The sequence below is a fragment of the Malaya genurostris genome, chromosome 1, assembly GCF_030247185.1.
Source record: "Malaya genurostris strain Urasoe2022 chromosome 1, Malgen_1.1, whole genome shotgun sequence".
In the NCBI taxonomy this organism is placed as follows: Eukaryota; Metazoa; Arthropoda; class Insecta; order Diptera; family Culicidae; genus Malaya; species Malaya genurostris.
In genome coordinates, this window is record NC_080570.1 from 53952334 (window position 1) to 53973470 (window position 21137).

General features: G+C 39.4%; 1 protein-coding gene across 3 annotated transcripts in view; it reads right to left on the bottom strand.

Moving 5' to 3' along the window:
• Nucleotides 1–21137, bottom strand: part of LOC131439674 (alpha-mannosidase 2) — a 370256-nt gene that overhangs the window by 113711 nt on the left and 235408 nt on the right. For all 3 annotated transcript variants that reach the window (XM_058610992.1, XM_058610994.1, XM_058610988.1), the window contains one exon: nt 5397–5416. The gene's annotated coding sequence lies outside the window, so the exon portion shown is untranslated. The remainder of the gene's footprint in view (nt 1–5396; nt 5417–21137) is intronic.

Consider the following 21137-nt stretch of genomic DNA (forward strand, 5'->3'; position numbering starts at 1 on the left):
TAAATTGGCTAGCGGAAAAGGGTATAAATTTCGTTGAGAAAAATATCAATCCACCAAATTGTCCTCAGCTTCGACCCATCGAATGTTACTGAGCAATCGTGAAGAGGGTCTTCAAGAAGACTGGTGAGGCAGCTAGGAACATGCAGAGGTTCAACAAAATTGGGCTCAAGCGTTCAAAAAATGCGATACAACACTTGTCCGGAACTTGATGAAGAGCGTTCGTTCAAAAGTTCGAAAATTCGTGAAGGAATAACTTAAATTTTATCCGGTTTTCATTATGCTCAATTTTAACCTCGTACAATTAAGGATCAGTTTTTAGTTTGAATGAAATATCGTTTTTTATCATATTTTGAAAGAAAAATTTGTGAATAGCTTATTTTCGATACACTCCTTAATAACAGATCGGCTGAAAAGTTCGTATCGTTTCTATGAGAGGGCGCCACTAGAATTAAATCCATACCATTTTCAGTTAGTACCAACCTTCAAAAGATACGTGTATAAATTTGACAGCTGTCTGATTATTAGTTTGTGAGATATTGCATTTTGAGTGAAGCTACTTTTGTTATTGTGAAAAAAATGGAAAAAAAAGAGATTTCGTGTGTTGATGAAACACTACTTTTTGATGAAAAAAAGTGCCGCCGATACCAAAAAATGGCTTGATGAGTGTTATCCAGACTCTGCACCGGGCGAAGCAACAATTCGTAAGTGGTTTGCAAAATTTCGTACTGGTCATATGAGCACCGAAGACGATGAACGCAGTTGACGTCCAAAAGAGGCTGTTACAGATGGAAACGTGAAAAAAATCCACAAAATGATTTTCAATGACCGTAAAGTAAAGTTGATCGAGATGGCTGACACCCTAAAGATATAAAAGGAACGTGTTGGACATATTATTCGTCGATATATAACAGTTCGGCTGAAAAGTTCGTATCGTTCAATAGAAACACACATTTTTTTGCCAACATTCGTTTTTATTATTCAACATAATTGCCATCAGAGGCGATACAGCGATTATAGCGATCTTCCAACTTTTCGATACCATTTTTGTAGTACGATTTGTCCTTTGCCTCAAAATAGGCCTCAGTTTCAGCGATTACCTCTTCATTGCTTCTAAATTTTTCACCAGCGAGCATTCTCTTGAGGTCTGAGAACAGGAAAAAGTCACTGGGGGCCAAATCTGGGGAATACGGTGGATTTCGAAGCCCAATTCGTTCAATTTCAGCATGGTTTTCATTGAATTGTGACACGGTGCATTGGCTTGATGAAACAAAACTTTTTTTTTCTTCAAATGAGGCCGTTTTTTTAAATTTCGTCCTTCAAACGCTCTAATAACGCTATATAATAGTCACTGTTGATGGTTTTTCCCTTTTCAAGGTAGTCGATGAAAATTATACCATGCGAATCCCAAAATACAGACGCCATAACCTTACCGGCCGATTGTTGAGTCTTTCCACGCTTTGGGTTCGGTTCATCGCGTGCAGTCCACTCAGCTGACTGTCGATTGGACTCCGGAGTGAAGTGATGGAGCCATGTTTAGTCCATTGTTATATATCGACGACAAAAATCGGTTTTATTTCGATATAACAGCTCCAAACACTGCTCAGAATCATCAATTCGTTGTTGTTTTTGATCGATTATGAGCTCACGCGGCACCCATTTTGCACAAAGCTTTCTCATACCCAAATATTCGTGAATAATATGTCCAACACGTTCCTTTGATATCATTAGGGTGTCAGCTATCTCGATCTACTTCACTTTACGGTCATTGAAAATCATTTTGTGGATTTTTTTCACGTTTTCATCGGTAACAGCCTCTTTTGGACGTCCACTGCGTTCATCGTCTTCGGTGCTCATATGACCAGTACGAAATTTTGCAAACCACTTACGAATTGTTGCTTCGCCCGGTGCAGAGTCTGGATAACACTCATCAAGCCATTTTTTGGTATCGGCGGCACTTTTTTTTCATCAAAAAGTAGTATTTCATCAACACACGAAATTCCTTTTTTTCCATTTTTTTCACAATAACAAAAGTAGCTTCACTCAAAATGCAATATCTCACAAACTGATAATCAGACAGCTGTCAAATTTATACACGTATCTTTTGAAGGTTGGTACTAACTGAAAATGGTATGGATTTAAATCTAGTGGCGCCCTCTCATAGAAACGATACGAACTTTTCAGCCGATCTGTTAACAATGGACGAAACATGGCTCCATCACTTCACTCCGGAGTCCAATCGACAGTCAGCTGAGTGGACTGCACGTGATGAACCGAACCCAAAGCGTGGAAAGACTCAACAATCGGCCGGTAAGGTTATGGCGTCTGTATTTTGGGATTCGCATGGTATAATTTTCATCGACTACCTTGAAAAGGTAAAAACCATCAACAGTGACTATTATATAGCGTTATTAGAGCGTTTGAAGGACGAAATTTCAAAAAACGGCATCATTTAAAGAAGAAAAAAGTTTTATTTCATCAAGACAATGCACCGTGTCACAAGTCGATGAAAACCATGCTGAAATTGAACGAATTGGGCTTCGAATTGCTCCTTCATCCACCGTATTCTCTAGATTTGGCCCCCAGTGACTTTTTCCTGTTCTCAGACCTCAAAAGAATGCTCGCTGGTAAAAAATTTAGAAGCAATGAAGAGGTAATCGCTGAAACTGAGGCCTATTTTGAGGCAAAGGACAAATCGTACTACAAAAATGGTATCGAAAAGTTGGAAGATCGCTATAATCGCTGTATCGCCTCTGATGACAATTATGTTGAATAATAAAAACGAATTTTGGCAAAAAGATGTGTGTTTCTATTAAACGATACGAACTTTTCAGCCGAACTGTTAGGTCATAAGTTCAAAAGAGTTCTAACGGCAACAAAGATACCAAAGTGTAAAATTGTAAGGTTGACTTATTTATTTCGGACTACAATTTTTCATTTTTCGGGCCGATTTAATGTGTTTTTATCTGTTACTCGCACGCAATCGACCAGCAGCTGAATGATGTAATCGCTGAATTCATTTTAGGGTTTCAGAAGGTGGTATTTTCTACGATATTGACATGCTGGCTTTTTTCCACAACCTGGACAACCTATCAAATTATTCTAGATTTGCACTAAACTGATGATTTTTACCTTCGATTTGCTAGGAAAGTAATATTAATAGTCATTTAGGGGTTAGCCAAATTTTGTGGTAGGGCACATAACCGTTTTTATTATTTTTACGTTTCGTCTTTGACTCATCAGTGCAGAGCAGTTCAAATTGAACTGTTTAGTGCTAAACTCGGCAGTTCAATTTGAACCGCTAAGCAAACGTAAAGTTTCTGCTACTTACAGAACACTTTCTGTTTTGCAACGGAGTGCAATGTCTTTTCTGACTTGAATCGACCTGTCCGCATTGCACTCCGTTGCAAAACAAAAAGTGTTCTGTAAGTAGCAGAAACTTTACGTCTGCTTAGCGGTTCAAATTGAACTGCCGAGTTTAGCACTAAGCAGTTCAATTTGAACTGCTCTGCACTGATGAGTCAAAGACGAAACGTAAAAATAATAATATTAATAGTTCTTTAGATAATATTTAGAGCCATTAGAACGGTTGATTTTGTATAATGTTCCCCATCGTTGTCCACTTTTCGTTTTCTTTCCTTCCAAATGCAAATGACCAGAAGCTGTATGATGCAATCGCTTTTGTTTGAAACGAAGCTCACACTGCGAATGTCCAACAGTAGATATGTTCACAGAAGAACTAGTTTTGGTTTTCTGTGTTTACGCTGGATGAACGGAAGCTCATATTCGTCATTAACTGAAACACCAGTAAAATAACGCCGGGTGTAGTTCCACTGTCGTGACGTAGATGGCGGCCTGCGCACTAGATCCGTTCATGGATTTTCATAGACTAAAACTAGCAAACGTGCAACAGGATCTATTTATAGATTCGGTAGATTTGGATGTTTCGCGTTTTGACCTGTTTTTTCACTAATTATAAAATGTTTTCGTAATAAACGTGGCATTAACAACAATCTAACATCTTCTTCCACTCGTTTCGTGAAAGAATTAAAGAAAATACTCAAACAGGGAAAACAAATCCGGAGTAAGTTCGTTACACTTTCGTGTTGTGAAATTTTGAAAATGCACCCAGGTGAGCATGGTAAGGAAAGGCGTAGTCCTACGTCAAAAGCGATGAAAACAATCTTAACGAATTTGTATCAAAAATGAGCCCGAAATTATCCTAATGAAACAAGGCGAAAAATATTTTAGAGAGACTGTGACAATGACAAGAGGAAGCCATTATAACATCACTAGGTGGATTAAGAATAGATTTTGTTTTTAATAACGTTACTTTTTTGCAGAAAGTGGTGAAACTTCTATATTTCCGAAAGTTTTAGTTTCGTGTGCTTGTTGACCACTGACGGGCTGTGAATACCCGCGACTACAACACTGCCTGTAGTGCTCAGATCGAAATTTCATTGCACTTCATCTAACTGTAATCTTGCATTCATGTCATTTACTCATGCACGTCATACTGCCGATAAAACCGGGGAAACATGAGTATGAGATGAGGGTGCACCACATCAGTTGCCATTGGCCTGATCGAACCGCCAGTCCAGTCCACTTTAGTCCACACGCCGAATCAATGCAATTTGTCCGCCAAATCACGCATGCAGGTTTGAAACACTCGGGGGAGTGTACCCGACTGGAAGGTCATAACAAATCCGTTGCGAGTGGCGGTATTTGTTTTTAAACTTATATTCAGTAAATTCGTTTCCGACAAAACGTCAGATTACGAGACGCTACCTTCAATTTGCTGACGTCTTGGTGTGATCCAAGCGAAAAATGCTTCCAAAGTAGCACAAATTACAACAAACCTGTTTACAGTCTGCGCTTCCTATTTCAAAAGGCTAAATTTAACCGGCTCGTTAACGAGTATCAATTTCGTCACGTCCTTCTAATCGGGCCGCCCGTCGGACCGACCGACCGACCGACCATCAGTGAAATGCCAGACTTCAGCAGAATCAACAAATTTTCGATTTGGCATGGATCCAGATTAAACAGACGCGGTCAGAGCTTCATGTAGGAATAAAACTACACCACAAGATTGAAGCGGGGTTTGGGTCAGTACCCAAAAGGGTGAAAGAGTGAAAGAGAGAGTGTGCGACACGCAACGGGCTGCTAATGAATATGTGATATTTATCGTTGAGAAATAGTTGCCTCCTTCCTTGTGGCGGCGGCGGCGGCTGCGGTGACGGTGGTGGCATTCGCGTGTCTGAGGCCACTATTCATTGGATGCAATTACAATTGCGGTGACGTCAATGGCGATTTATTATTTTTTAAAAGTATTTTTTTCAGCTCGGACGCTGAATCAAAACAACTCGGTGCACTCATTCGTGATGTAGTTTCAAACCTACCTTTAGTGGGGCGAACGTTTCTGAAACAAAAAGAGAAGGGAAAATTTGGAATTAGAGCATTTCATTCTTGCTCAGGAGGATCTTGAATGAAAATAGAATTGCAGTTAATTTGAATTAATTTGGTTGGTTCCACTAGCTCCTTCGGTTATAGACGAGTTCCAAATAAAAATTTATTCCCATCGCCCAGTCGAATGCTGCTGCTGCTGCTGCTAGTTTATTTTCCATTGGATAGCAGGCAAGCAAGTCGAATTAAACGAGTCACGACTGGCTGGCAGTCTCGAGAGCAAATAATTATTCTCGAAGCGTTCCAGTTTCGCTCGAGAAACTTCTTTCCACCTCCTGCTCCGGGTAGGGCGGGAGTAGGAGATCCTTTTTTTTACCCGACGGACCATGGTACGCTCTAGCTTCGTAATGACACTATCTCAGCAGGGTGTCGGTATCCGACGACAAGAGGGACTGCCATTTAAATGGCATTTCTTCAAATTAAATTTTGTACAATGGGAGAGGGTTGCGTTTTGTTCTGTCTTACAATAGTTTCTCCGGAGAATGCAAAAATAAGAAGTACAATGGACTGTGAAAGCATCTGAAATTCCAATCGAAATTTTTACGAAAAAGTTGGATAAGGCATTCGGATTGTTTTCGTATTCTGATTCGGGATCGACGCTTCATTTACTTTCAGGTGGTTCAATGACATGTTTATTTCGCATTGAATGAGAGATAGCGACCACCGTGTAGAATTGATGTTGAGAATCAAATTAAAACCAGGTGAGTAAACATGTATAGAACAAATCAGAAGTCTCATCTCTTCATCCACGCAAACGAAAAATTCCCTGAACTTTCCTTGATCGAGAGACTCGACATCAGCATATGCCATTCCAGTCATAAATGTTTTCTCCGGGTAGGCTCTTCGATACGTAAAGCCAGTTGTTGTATGTTCGAGTCTCGACTCGATCGATTCCTGATGCATAATTCAATTTTATTCATAAGGGTTGTAACTGGGTAAGCATTTGAAATTTGTCCCCAAACAGAAAATAAATTGATATAAGCTCAGTTTTTGCAATGACTGAGTGGAAACATATATTGGAGAAGCTAAAGCAACTCACAGAAAAGATGATTTTTTGGAAAAAAATATACGCTTAGAGACACGACTCGAACCTGCGTTCTTATGCATTTCGCCAACCTAAGCTTTGTGATAGACACAAATCCAACATACGACTTAGTATGGTAAAGCGTACATCGAACAATGGTCTAAATCCTAGCCGACTCACGGTCGGTATCATATATCCAAACATCTTCTCTGTTCATCACACAACAAACACTAGTTTTCTCTATCTATACCTAGAGTAGACTAGTCTAGTGATTGTTTTCTGATGAACAGAGAAGAGTCAATTTATCCATCTGGTTCGTCCAACAGACAATGAAACGGGCTGAACTCCATGTCTTCAAGGGGTCTAACCAAACCTACAACCAGAGTAACACATGGCCTGAAAAGTCCCGGGCCTAACACATAGATGGAGCTAGTTTTATTGCAGTTTCAGTTACTAGTTAGATATTATTAGTTAGTTTTGTCGTGAATACGACTTACTTTACTATGGAGCGCCTTTTCAAAATTAGCCATATGGAAGAATGGGCAGAATCGTGAATATCTCGACTTGTATTAATGGCAGCAACATAATTCTTTCACTATAAAATCAAAAATATGATCAGGAATTTAGGATAATATTTTGAATGGTGTGAGATAACCATAAACAACTCCAAAATTATTTTTTCTCAAATTTTGAAAACAACGCGGAAAACTCTTTGCTTTCGCTTGGGTTTTTCGCGCAAGGACGACGATTTTGAGGTAGTCAGGCCCATATCTTCAACTGAACGTTATAAAAGGTTCTTCTTGTGCGTTGGATGGAAGCAGACGTCGGGGGAGAAGACGCATTTAAACAGCGGACCTACTGCGTGGTTAAAAACCTCAAACGCTCAGGTCGTAGTTCTCATTTGCCTTTCGGGCGTCAAGGCGAGAAGACGCATTAAACCTGTTTCGCATCATTTGGCACTGCGAGCGGATGTCTTGCGGGTTGTACGCAAAGCTAGGTTCAACTCAAACAAGACTGATTGCATCATACAACAGAACGTCTGGTCGTTTGCATAGGAGAAAAAGAAAACCGAAAAGTGGACAACATTATATAAAATCAACCATTCTAATGGCTCTAAATGTTATCTATAGAACTATTAAGATTACTTCTTTGCAAATCGAAGGTAAAAATCATCAGTTTAGTGAAAATCCAAAATAATTTGATTTGCTTCGTGCACTTTTCGCTGTGCGAAGATCGTTCGAGAAAAATGTTCCAAACTGTGCTAAACATCGTAGAGAGTTCCACAATTTGGTCCTTCTAAAAGACAGAAATGAATCCTGTACAGCATCTTGATAGTTTCTTCTATTGAAATATGCAAATCCGAAATGAGATAATCGACGTCAAAAGTTTCACAATCCACACAATCGATCAGCTATCAATTCTAATTCGAAAGAATAGAGAAATCGTGTCAGTTTTATTCGTATTCACGACATCCAGTTATGTCCCTGACATTACACACCCGTACTTTTCCAGTTACTACTAACCTTTTAAAGGCAGCTGTTGAAATTTCATGATATTCTATTCATTAGTTTGTGAGTTATTGTGCTAAGCGTGATGCTATTTTTGTTATTTTCAGAACAATGGTTCAAAAACAATTTCGTGTTTTAATGTTACACTGCTTCTTGATGGGAAAAACACGGTTCAAGCGAAGCAAATTGTTATGAAGACTCCGCTCCATCAGAAACAACAATAAAACGTAGGTTTGCTGACTTCAAACGTGGTCGTAGAGACACCGATGATGCAGAAAATTAGGCGGTAACACCAGAAAACATAAACATAAATTTACAAAATTGTTTTGCATGATCGAAAAGTGAAGTTGTGTGAGTTAGCTGACATCGTAAAGATATCAAAAGAACGTGTTGGCTTTATATTGCATGAGCATTTCACTATGAGAAATCTCTGTTCAAAGTGGGTGCCGCGTTTGCTCATTGTTGGCCAAAACGAGAACGTATTGATGATTCTGAACAGGCCATGATTAAACGTAACAAACCGGAATTTTTGCGTCGATATGTGACAATGGATGAAACATGGATTCATCACTTCACTCCGGAATCAATACGATCGTCATCTGAGTGGACAGCAACTGGTGAACCTCGCACAAAGCGCCCGAAAGCATAACAATCAGCTGGAAAGGTTATGGCCTCGGTATTTTGAGATGTGCGTGGTGTAATATTTGTCGACTATCTTGAGAAAGGTAACAACATTAACAGTGAATATTATATAGCGTTATTGGAGCATTTGAAGGATGAAATTGCAATGAAACGACCCCATATGGCAAAGAAACAAAGTTCGTTTCATCAAGACAACGCTTCGTGTCACAATGGCAGAACTACATGAATCGAACTTCAAATGCTTCCTTATCCACCGTAATCGCCATATTTAGCTCCTACTGACTGATCACAGACTAAAAAAAAGTCTTGGCGGTAAGAAATAACGCACGAATGAAGAGGTTATCGCTGAAACAGAGCGGACAAATCCCCTGTGGCCTGTGGCTTTCCTGCTCCGGAGAAGTTTTGGAAGAAGATGATCGAATAATTTTTCAAGAACTACTTGGTGTGGCAAGCGATCTGTGAATGTGACAAACTTAACAAGGCGTACATACCGACTGACTACATCAATGGCCAAATATATAGGGTGATATGTGCAAAAAACATACATGAAAATAAGAGCACTAACTTTTCTCAGAGACGGCTGAACCGATTCTTACTAACTTAGATTCAAATGAAAAGTACTATTGTCCCATATAATCAGAACTAATTGGCTCAAGTGGCACGTTCCGGAATTATAGGATGATTAGTGTAAAAATTCCTATTAATAATTACTTCCTCACCTTTCTCAGAGCTGGCGTGACCGGTTTTAAAAAAAACTTAGGTTCAAATGAAAGGTCTTACACAAGACTTACAAATTTCATTCGGATTCGGCTTCCAGTTCTGGAATTATAGGGTAGAGTGTAAAGTTAAAAATTTGATACCATCACTTAAAGCGACGAAACAAAAATACGAATAAAAATTTATAAACTGGCCTAGAAACTACTCCAATCGGTAGTAATTACTAGTAAACAACTAAACATATTGATTTCGGCTATCCTGATTCTCGATTTCCGATTCCGGAAGCACCGGAAATAGTGGTCATATATACCGAAAAGGTATATCACTTTTCTTAGCGATGGCTTGACCGATTTTCACAAACTTAGTTTCAGATGTAAGGTCCCACATTGAATTCCTACATTTCTATCGGTCCAAGAATTACAGGGTGAAGATTGTTCAAATATTTATACCGTCCTATAAAGCGGCGAAGTAAAATAATTTCTAAACTTATTTCAAAACTATTCCAATCGGTAGTCAATAGACGGTCAAACAAATTAATTTCGGCTTTCCTGGTTCCCGGTTTCTGATTAACGACCAAAGATTGTAGCCATAGACTCAAACAATGGATCCAAGACACTTTTCTCGAACCGACTTCGATTATACCGGTTCCCGAATTCCGGTTTCGTATTTCCGAATATAGTGGAACTAGTTATACTAGTTTATGGATAAATCTGTTTGTTTACCAAGAAACAAAGAAAATAATTTTGAAGAATACCACACATATATGTATTAATATTTTTCCTATTCTATATTAATTATATAGATATAATCTTTCCTATTTTTAGCACATATTACATTGCGTTTTTGTTTCATTTTACTAGAAATTCTCAAGAAACTGCTAAGCTGCACAAGCGATTTTGAGCTGCTAGGCAGTGATGAGTTAAAGGCGAAGCATAAAGAAATAAAATTGATGAAGTGTGAAGTTTATTTTCGATCAGAATGGAAAACATACTGAAATCCAAATCGTTGGATATGTAAAAGGTACAAATAAAACTGCCCTATTCTGATAAACTTCATCCAGAAAGTCTCGTTCGCGAAGCCCACCGAAATCAATCGGGTTGAAAGTCGCTTGAAGGAATTCCTTTCAACACTTTCGAGCCGACCTTCGAAACTTCAATGATTGCAAAAAAAAATTACACCTACCATATTCCACATTCGAATGGTGAAAATCCCTGCACTGATAGTGCACCGTGCCGACACGTGAGACCTTCGTAATTTCAATTGAATTTCCACAGTAACGTGATGGATGGGGAGATTTGCTCTGATCCTCTAGCAAACATGACACACAATCCATTTGCAAGCTGGGAGACCGTGTGAATAGGAAAAAGCTTCTAGACAAACATTGCAGTTTTTTGTTGTTGTTGCTGTTGTTGTCGTTGTTGTTGCTACTGCTTTCCCTCCCGACGATTGTCAGTGCCGTTCGACCGCCAGTAGAAGCTGGTTCCGGTTCGAAGTCAGGAGAGGAATAAAAAAAGCTCTTTACCAAATTGATTTTAATGGCCATCCGACCATGCGACCAAACGATCCGATGAGCAATAAAAGTCAGTCCAAATTTAGATTTAAACCAATTCGAAAACTGCAAATGCATTAAAACCGACTTTGTGTGCGGCTATCCCGGCTATCCTGTTCCGTTCTTGGGGTGAGGACAACGATGCAATTTAGGTTACTGGTTTGTTAGCCTCGTCGTTAGACCGGGTTAGGATTGGAGGTAATTTCAACGATCGTCGGTGGATTCGGGATGGGTAAAATGGGTTCCGTTGCTGTGGTAAGACTAGAAAATTCGTTCGAGGAAAAAAAAATAACGGAAACAGTAAAAAATACCGTAAATGGTGGTCAAGCAAACTTTATCTTTTGCTTGCTCACATTTATCCTACACGGCGGAAGGTCAGTTCCATTTTTTTTTTCGTTGTTGGTACTGAATTTGTGGCAATATGTACATTTTTTTCCACTTCCCCGGTTTGAAAACAGAGCAGATCCTTTGGAGTAGTGGTGGAATTTATTTTCAAACATCTACAACTTTTAGTCGTGTGAGAAAGTATTTGACGAATAAAAAATATCTCGCAATCCAGAACATAACCACTGACAGTTACGAGTGCCGCAAATGCTAGGAATTCCCTTAAAGTTCTCGATTTGGATCTGTTTATTGGATGAGAAGAATTCGTATGTGTGTGCATTCAGACTCTTAGGGTTGCCACTTAGGCGGGCCTTGCAAAAATTATGCCGGGCCGTTGTACGATCGACGACTTCTGAAGATTTATATTCCGATGGCCGATTTTAAAAAGCAAGATGAGATAGATGAACTTGATAACCATTTCCAGTCCCTAGAATTTTTATGCTGATTTCGTTATATTAGGATCCCAAAAATCAACCCGATTGAACAATGTGTTGTACATTAACACTTTACAAGATCGATGTACGAGGCATATTTTAAAAGTAAGGGTCTCTTACACGATACGTGCACAGATTTGATTTGGTTCGATTCAGTAGGCATTTGCCTATCTGTGCGAATAATAAAAAATGCCCGATATAATCGATTCTCCCGGCAGCCCACACGTTCGCACAATAATATGATTTTTGTGCGCAAAAGGATCGTCAGCTGCTGAAAGTCATTGAGTACCATAGTACTATCCAGGTTATGGACCTCCTGTTTTAATGTTAGATTAGACAGCTGCGCCTTGTGACTCAAAAACTAGACGAACAAATGTTTATGATTAGGAGCTCTCGTTTCTCTAGAAGACCTTAAAACCTTCGATCTGATCGTCAGTTGATGATTACTGCCCTGGCTGATGAGTTTTCTAACCTTGGATGCAATTGCAATTATGATTCCGATCTTATAAAGATTTACATAAATAAAAAGTTGAAAATCACAAGCACAATCAAATCTGATTCCATTGTTTATTTATTTATTCTTCTGTCTAATTCATGTTTTCTTCACTTATTTTACCTTCGGCATCATTCACCTTCACACTCAATAAACTGAGTACAATTATTATTTTTATTGACGTTTTGTTTTCAACTCATCAGTGCATGACAGTTCATGTTGAACTGCCTCGCCACTCAGCAGTTCAACTTGAACCGCTAAGCAGACGTAATGTACCAAAGTACAAAGGATTTTTGATAATCAACGAAAACATTTTTAACCTTTTGACAGAAAGTTAAATCCAACAGACCTGTTTTTTCTTAGGTTAGTGCGAAAAACCGTTCGCTTCACGTTGAGAGAACTCGATTTGTTTTCACCAATACAAACAGCTTGCCAAATAAAATCAAATGGTTATTTCCGAGATACACTTCTGACACACCAATCAAATTTCATTTTATTATAGATGAATTTCGGGCCGAATCGTATTCGGAGTTGGCAACACCTTCTCTGATTTGAATGAAACTTTCTGGACATGTATACTTTGACACAAAAAGCTATTTTGCATAATTTGTAGCCAAATAGGTCAAGACAGTCTTTTGAAAAAGGTAAAACCTTTTTTACCATTTTTTGCCTTTCTCACATAGAACGGTTATGTAAATGAAAATCGACTTTTGAACGAAGGCCCGAGAGGCCGAATGTCATATACCATTCGACTCAGTTCGTCAAGATCACTAAATCAGGGTGGCAAGTGAATTGCAGATTTCAATTTTCCGATTTTTTCCCGGTTTTACCGGATTTTTAACATAAAAATTCCCGGTTCTTGGAAAAGGCTCAAATCACTCCTGTTTAGTAGTTTTTATACTTTTAGTTCAAATAAACAGATATATCGTGTTAAAAAACGATTAGCTAATTGAGGATTGAAGTACTTTTCAGGCATCTCGAAGTATAAACAGGAAATACTCATTATTAGATGAAAAGAATAAGCTTATAATTTTTATTAATAAAAAAACCTGCAGGGATTTTGGTTACACGTAACCACTTTCTTTCGAGTGCACTTGACTGTTTTTATTTTTTTTTTCTGGTATACATATTATTGAAAATAAATCAAAAAGAACAACAATCCCAAAAATGAAGGCTTGCTATTCTGAAAAAAAAAACAACAACAATCTATGCCTGCAATTTCAAAGCAATTTGTACAGAGCTTTCTTGGCACCTTCCGGAAGTGAAAGTGGAAATATCAGTTCGGTGGGAAAATTATAAACGGCATGATGGCACTGCGAACCTAACACAATATCGCCATTGCCAGGGCTTCGGCCATGGTACAACAAATTGTCATACGGACATACGATGTTTAAATTGTGGTAATTCGCTTGTAAGCAAATCTGTTCTATGAACGATACCCTCAGATGAATTGTCATGCTACGATTGTGATGGAAACCATAAAACCAATTATTAACAATGTCCTACCAGAACAAAAATTTTAAACTTTCATGTAATAAAATTCAATTTAAAATCATTAGATGTACATATGCCTAAGGTACATCAGTCAAGTCATCCTATTTTTGGAATGCAGGATGTTTACGATTTAAATGCGTTGATGAGCAAATAGAGATATCGATCTATTTTTTCCTAACAAGATTCTAAATGCTCGTGGAGTAATCAGGAAGTACGAGTTCTTCATGATGAACTCTCCACTGGTTTCAAGCCAGTTTTATTTCCATCAGCTAAACTAATTATTTTTACGTTTCGTCTTTGACTCATCAGTGCAGAGCAGTTCAAATTGAACTGCTTAGTGCTAAACTCGGCAGTTCAATTTGAACCGCTAAGCAGCACTAAGCCGAGTTTAGCACTAAGCAGTTCAATTTGAACTGCTCTGCACTGATGAGTCAAAGACGAAACGTAAAAATAATAAAAACGGTTATGTGCCCAAGCACAAAATTTGGCTAACCACTAAATGACCATACCTGCATCGGCCAGAAATAGTCGAAAACACGTTTTCGTTCGGCACGTCAGAAAAGTTAAGTTTAGTTGTTCGAATTTTCGCACTAGTTTAGTTGTTCGAATTTTCGAACAAACAATCCTTATAACAGCCCTTTTAGCCATTAGCGCTGTAATAATAGTTTATTTGAAAAATACTCTTTATTTTATGCCAATATGCTTACATATTTTGTTTCTCTTGTCTTCTCACGTGTTTCCTGAGGAAAGTAGCGAGTATTTATCACCGGAATCCGTGACGAGTTACTATTCTAACTAAGGTTTTATATGCACTGAAATAGTTTAAACTAACCGTGAATGAATTCAATAAATAGTAGCACAAATCCTGTGCCACGTGAAAAAAGTGTGCTCCGAAAGCTCTTCTGTATCCCAAAAGTTATTTGCGAATATATAAATTGAAATAAATCTAGCTAATTCCCTGGTGACCCCGACGTGATGGTGACTTTGATTCAGATCATCTACCAATAACAATCAAGGTTTCAAATTAAGAAATGATTATTTGAAATAGTTATATATTTTACCACCTCAGAACTAATCGGCAAGAATACAGATCTCATATCGAAAGCAATGTAAACCCTGAAATTGTTTTGAGAAATATCAATACAGCCATAAATAATTTAAATTATTACATTATTGAAGTTACAAAAGCTCAAACTAGATTCCATTCACCTACATCAATATCAACGTTCTTGTAATCCTACTATGGAATAGTTGAGGACCTTTAAAAGGAAATTAAACACAGATTCACTGAACAAATCAATCCATATTCTGAATCTTTCTAAGCTTCTATACTGTTTCTCAGAAACCATTTTCAGCTCTCTAAGAAAGAACCCAAATATTCCCTGCAAATGGTGGATAAGATCAAAGCCGACAACTCTTCCAATTTTGTAAGTCCTATTGACATCTCACAGAAATATGACATTACTGAGACAAATTGTGTTGAAACAAGGGCAATCATTAACAAACTTAAAAACATAAAGACTCCTAGGAAAGTTCAATAATTTTAGTAAAAAATTTCCCTATGTTACCTTGAGACTTAGCCAACAATTTTGCATGTGTGTTGAATACTTATTCCAAAACTTAATAAAAATGATTGATTTAAAACTGCTGTTAAACTCTTAAAAATCGTTGGACGAGACATGGGGTGTTGGTCCAATTTCCAATGGAATGTTCAACATAGAACATGTATGAGACAATAAGCTGTCTCAACACTTTTACCGAACATCTCGCTCAAACGCAAAATTGGGTATTGTCTCCTACTTTTCACTTGTTGAAAAAAAACCATTATGCCAACAGCTGTTACTCATATGTGAGCTAGTAATATTTTTCCCGGTTTTTCACTAAAATTCCCGACTTTTTCCCGGTTTTTCCCGATGAAACCAAATTCCCGACTTTTTCCCGGTTTTCCCGATTTTCCCGGTCACTTGCCACCCTGCTAAATGTATGTGTGTGTATGTATGTAAGTGTTTATGTGACAAATAATGTCACTCGATTTTCTCAGAGATTCACAAATTCAGATTCAAATTAAAGGTCTTATGGTCCCATAGATCGCTATTGAATTTTATCCCGATCCTACTTCCGGTTCCGGAATTACAAGGCAATATGTGTAAATCTATGAGAAAATGCGCACTCAATTTTCTCGGAAATTTCTTAGCCGATTTCTACAAACTAAGATGCAAATGAAAGATCTCGAAATTATTTAAAAAGTCCTCAAAAAGTTGAATGCCAGGAAATACCATTAACAGTGAATATTATATAGCGTTATTGGAGCGTTTGAAGGCTGAAATTGCAAATAAACGACTGCATACGGCAAAAAAAAATTATGAAGACAACGCGCCACGGTGCGCCACACGTCAATCAAACCAATGGCAAAAGTACATGAATCGAGCTTCGAATTGCTCCCACATTCGCCGTACTCGTCAGATTTGACTCCCAGCGACTACTGGCTGTTCGCAGACCTGAAAAAAGTGCTCGCTGGTAAGAAATTGCGCACGAATGAAGAGGATGAAACTGAGGCCTATTTCGAGGCAAAAGATAAATCGTTCTACAAAAGTAGTATTGAAATGTTAGAGTGGAGCTTTAATGATTGCGTTGCTTTTGATGGGGATTGCGTTGATGGATAGAGTTAATTTTGAACCAAAAAATTCGCGTTCTCTTTGTTAAGTCCGGGACTTTTCAGCTCATATGTTACGCACCGGTTGTCACAAATGGAGTGCTCCGCTTTGGGCATGAGCAAATTGATTGCCAAATCATGTACTATTTTGGCTAACTTGAACATTCGGTTGAGGCTTGAATTCTGTAAGTAGGATCACATACACAGCAAATGATGTAAAACTTTTGTTCCGTTCCAATGTGACATCAGATTACCCAATTCGAATGCCACAACTCTTCACTAATCAGCTTTTATGTCCTTCTAATTACCAATAAACTGAAAAATTGCTATCCTGATTAGAATCAGTCCACTTAGGCAGAACAATGCGCATCTACTACGCACGGTTGACTTCAAATAAAGTGCGAATAATATGGTTGTAGTATTCAAATATGCTTGAATCACCATAACTGTATGTAATGTGACATGCCGGAAAGTAAAATAAGAAACTCTTTTGAATTGTAGGACCATTATTTCCCCAAATAAAATTGCTCCTGGGCGAACGATGTATCCGAGGTGGTTACCCTATGAGCTCAGCAGAAATCTGTTTGGTCTACCGAATCGGACAGAACGTAATAAAAAATTCAGATTAATAATGAATGGGCATCACGTAATGGCAGAGTCATGTGCGCGAAATCAAACTTTCACCTCACTCGACCGACAAGAGCATTCCAGTGAACTCAGATTCGAGAGGCCCATGCATACCAGCGGGAAAAAACTGGGACAATTTATAAATAAAATTAAAGTTTTTTTTAGAGAGAGAGAGAAGCACACAGTCTAAGCGTTCGGCTCCATAACCATCCTCACGTTTTGGAACTTATTCAACATTTCAAAACTAATCTGTTTTGCCATGTTCCTGATTGTTACAAAAAAAGTTAATGAAGCGGTTACACAATCTTAGGTAAAAATTCTTCTACTTTGTACGGGATTTTACCAGAACCAGAAATTCCGTCAGTACCCCATCCATCCATTGTCATCAACTGCCTCCAATGATATATGTTTTTGGGAAAATTTGAGCCGAGAGCCAAGAAAGTTTCGACGCTGAGAAACCTTATTTCTCGAACCAGTGTTTGCCACTTCCCTGACATTGATTACGCCCTGTAAAAGGCATATCGTTTTCATAATACACAGACACATACACAGACTACATGCACCCTCTAGACACCGCCGGAATCCGAGCCATCTTTCTAGTAGGATGGCACACACCTTACTTTATATGTTATTCTTAACATACCTGATTCTTTCTCACATCATTTGATACTTCTTCTCACATCACATCACAACTGCAACAGAAACGCAGAAGGCAGCAGCCCCAGCTGGTGCCAGTGACAAGCACCTAATTGAAAACGGATTTAACGAACTTCAACGAATGCTGCAGGGTTTGCTTGATGGGGATTGTGTCGTCCGCTGTCTCTCGTTGTTCGTTGTTCCCCTTCTCTCACCCGCATTACCCATCCAGTTTCTGTTCGGGATAAAAGTTTTAACCTCTTGCTTCATTACGTATGCACTGTCACTATCTATCTTATTCATGTTTTCATATTCTACTGCCCTCGTTTTCTTAGAGTTTGCAGGACACTCTTCTCATACCCTGCAAAGCTTGGCGAGCCCGGAGAAAAACCGGTCGAATGAACATTCTTAAAGTTTTGGATAAGTGGCCACATAAGTTTTGGGTAAGTTTTTTTTTCTGAGGGGGGGAGAAATGTTCGAGAGCCAGTAGAAAAAAAACTCCTACTTCGACGAAAGGATAGAAACAAATCTTGAACATGTAAAGGGAGAAAGTTTCATCGTAACCATCCTTGTCAAGCGAACCGCACGTTACCAGACATGTTGTTATGTAATTGCAGTCAAGTTATATGTTGTTTCGAACTCTAAGCCGTCCCACGGGATAGAATTTTAAAAAAGTTCGGTTTATTATTGGCTCAGAGGTGAGCTATGAAATTAAGCGAAGTTTTACAAAAATTGTGAATAAGCGAAAAAACGATAACGAACGAACGATATTTTGACTGGAGATAGAACAAACGGAAGTGGACCATTTCGCCGACAGCCGATTCGTTGGAAGTAATTTTGTCGAACTTATTATTTACGAACAGAGTTGGGACATCGTTTATTTCAAACCAAAATCAGATTGTGGCTTTTTGTTTAAGGTTATTCATTTTTTTTTGCCTCTCATATGACATATAGCACAGCTTTGGCCGCCGATATGATACCGGTTGAGTTAGCCTCCAACTCGCTGTCGGATTCGACGGCTTCTTGCCAGAGATGCCAGGTTCACAGAACAATCTTTTCATTTTTTTGTATTTTTCAAAATTTTCGATTTTTACCTTTTTTTTTAAATATAAAAAATAGGTTAGAACTCGCTCAAACTTTAGAAAAAATTTCCGAATGTCATATACCAATCGATTCAGCTCGACGAACTGAGCAAATGTCCGTGTGTGTGTGTGTGTGTGTGTGTGTGTGTGTGTGTGTGTGTGTGTGTGTGTGTGTGTGTGTGTGTGTGTGTGTGTGTGTGTATGTGTATGTGTCTGTATGTGTGTTGTCAACTAAGAGGTCGAGATCTCAGAGATGGCTGGACCGATTTTGATCAAACTAGTCGCAACTGAAAGGTCTCCCCGTCACCCTGAACGCTATTGCATGGTTTTGAGATCGGATGTTTACTTTTTGAGTTATACGAAGTTTTTTGTCAAAATTTTCTGTAACAATTGACCATGCAAACAAAATATATTTTCAGACTTAGATTCCGCACGGTGATACCTATCCAACAAGCCATAGATTGTTAAAATCCGCCCATTTTTAACGGAGATATCGAAATTTTTGTGTAAGCGACTTTTTCCCCTATTCCAGCAGTAGAAGTTTTGAGCGCTGTCTGGCAAAGAAATGCTTAGGAAATACTTACTTACCTTACCTAACAACTATAGGCCTGGGGTGTCCTTTGCTGTATCAAGAATACGTCTCCAAATAACTCGGTCCATGGCTGCACGTCGCCAGCCACTCAAGGCACCACTCTTCTTCTTGTACCAGTCGGATTAGATTCAAGAACCATTTTCACTGGGCTGTCGTCCGACATCCTTATGACATACCCAGCCCATCGTAGACGTCCAATTTTAGCGGTCCGGTGGTTCTCCTAGCAGCTGTTGCAATTCGTGATTAATACGCCGTCTCCACGTTCCGTCTTCCATCTGCACTCCGCCATAGATGGTCCTCAGTACCTTTCTTTCGAAAGCACTAAGGGCGCGTAGGTCCTCTGTCAACATAGTCCAGGTCTCGTAGCCATAGATAACAACCGGTCTAATGAGCGTTTTGTAGATGGTCAATTTCGTGCGGTGGCGTACTTTTCACGATCGAAGGGTTTTTCTGAGCCCAAAGTATGCACGATTCCCTGCCAAAAAACGTCTGCTGGTGTCATTATCGGCGGTCACCAGTGAGCCCAAATACACGAACTCGTCAACCACCTCGATATCGTCACCATCTATCAATATTCGTGGTGGGAGGCGTAGTGTTTCTTCTCTAGAGCCTCTTTCTCTCATGTATTTTGTTTTCGACGCATTTATGGCCAGTCCGATACACCTAGCTTCAGCTTTCAGTCCGATGTAGGTTTCCGTCATCTTCTCAAAGTTACGTGTCACAATATCAATATCGTCAGCGAAGCCAAAAGTTGTACGGACTTTCGGAAGATCGTGCCACTCGTGTCGATCCTCGCTCTTCGAATCACACCTTCCAGGGAAATATTGAACAAGATACAAGAAAGTCCATCACCTTGACGTAGCCCTCTCCGAGATTCGAAGGGACTCGAGAGCGTCCCAGATACTCGGACGTAGCACATCACTCTATCCATCGTTACTTTAACCAATCGAGTCAGTTTATCCGGGAAACCGTATTCGTGCATTATCTGCCATAGATTGTGTCGATCGATTGTGGCGTATGCCGCTTTGAAGTCAGTGAATATGTGATGCGTGGGTACGTTGTATTCATGACACTTCTGGAGTATTTGTCTTATCGCAAATACGTGATCCGTAGTGGCTCGGGCTTCAGTAAATCCCTTGGCTATTGGTGATAGACGACGGAAAAGGATTTGGAGAGTACTTTGTAGGCGGCGTTCAGCGCGGTAATTGCAACAATCTAGCTTATCGCTCTTTTTGTAGATGGGACATACCACTCCATCCATTCATTCCTGCGGTAGAATATTCTCCTCCCTAATCTTAGAAATCGTCCAGTGTAGCGCTCTAGACCAGTTCCTCTCCACCATGTTTGAGCAGCTACTGCTTCCACCTGTCGATCACCTCACGTTCGTTCGTGAGACGGTTACCACTGGTATCTCTGCACATTTCGGCCTGTGGCGTGTTTCCTCTACGTGAGCGGTTCACCTTCTCATAGAACTTCCGTATGTCATTTGCGCGGTACCGCGATCTTGGTCATCCTGGTGGCACTTTTTCCTCCGGAAAACCGTGTTCTGTCTGTTCCGCGCCTGTCTATATCGTTCCTCATTCGCTCTCGTGCGGTGTTGCAGCATCCTCGTCTTTGCTGCATTCTTCTCTTTGACCAACTGGTGACATTCGCCATCAAACCAGTCATTTCCTTGATTCGATAACCTCGTACCTAGAACGGTTGCAGCAGTGCTACACGGCGAACCTTATGTTTATCCAGCCGTCTTCAAGAGTCGCCGCGTCAAGCTGCTCTTCCGTTGATAGCACTAGCTCCAGTTGTTGCGCGTATTCCTCTGCAGTACGTAGCTGTTCGAGATTGAAT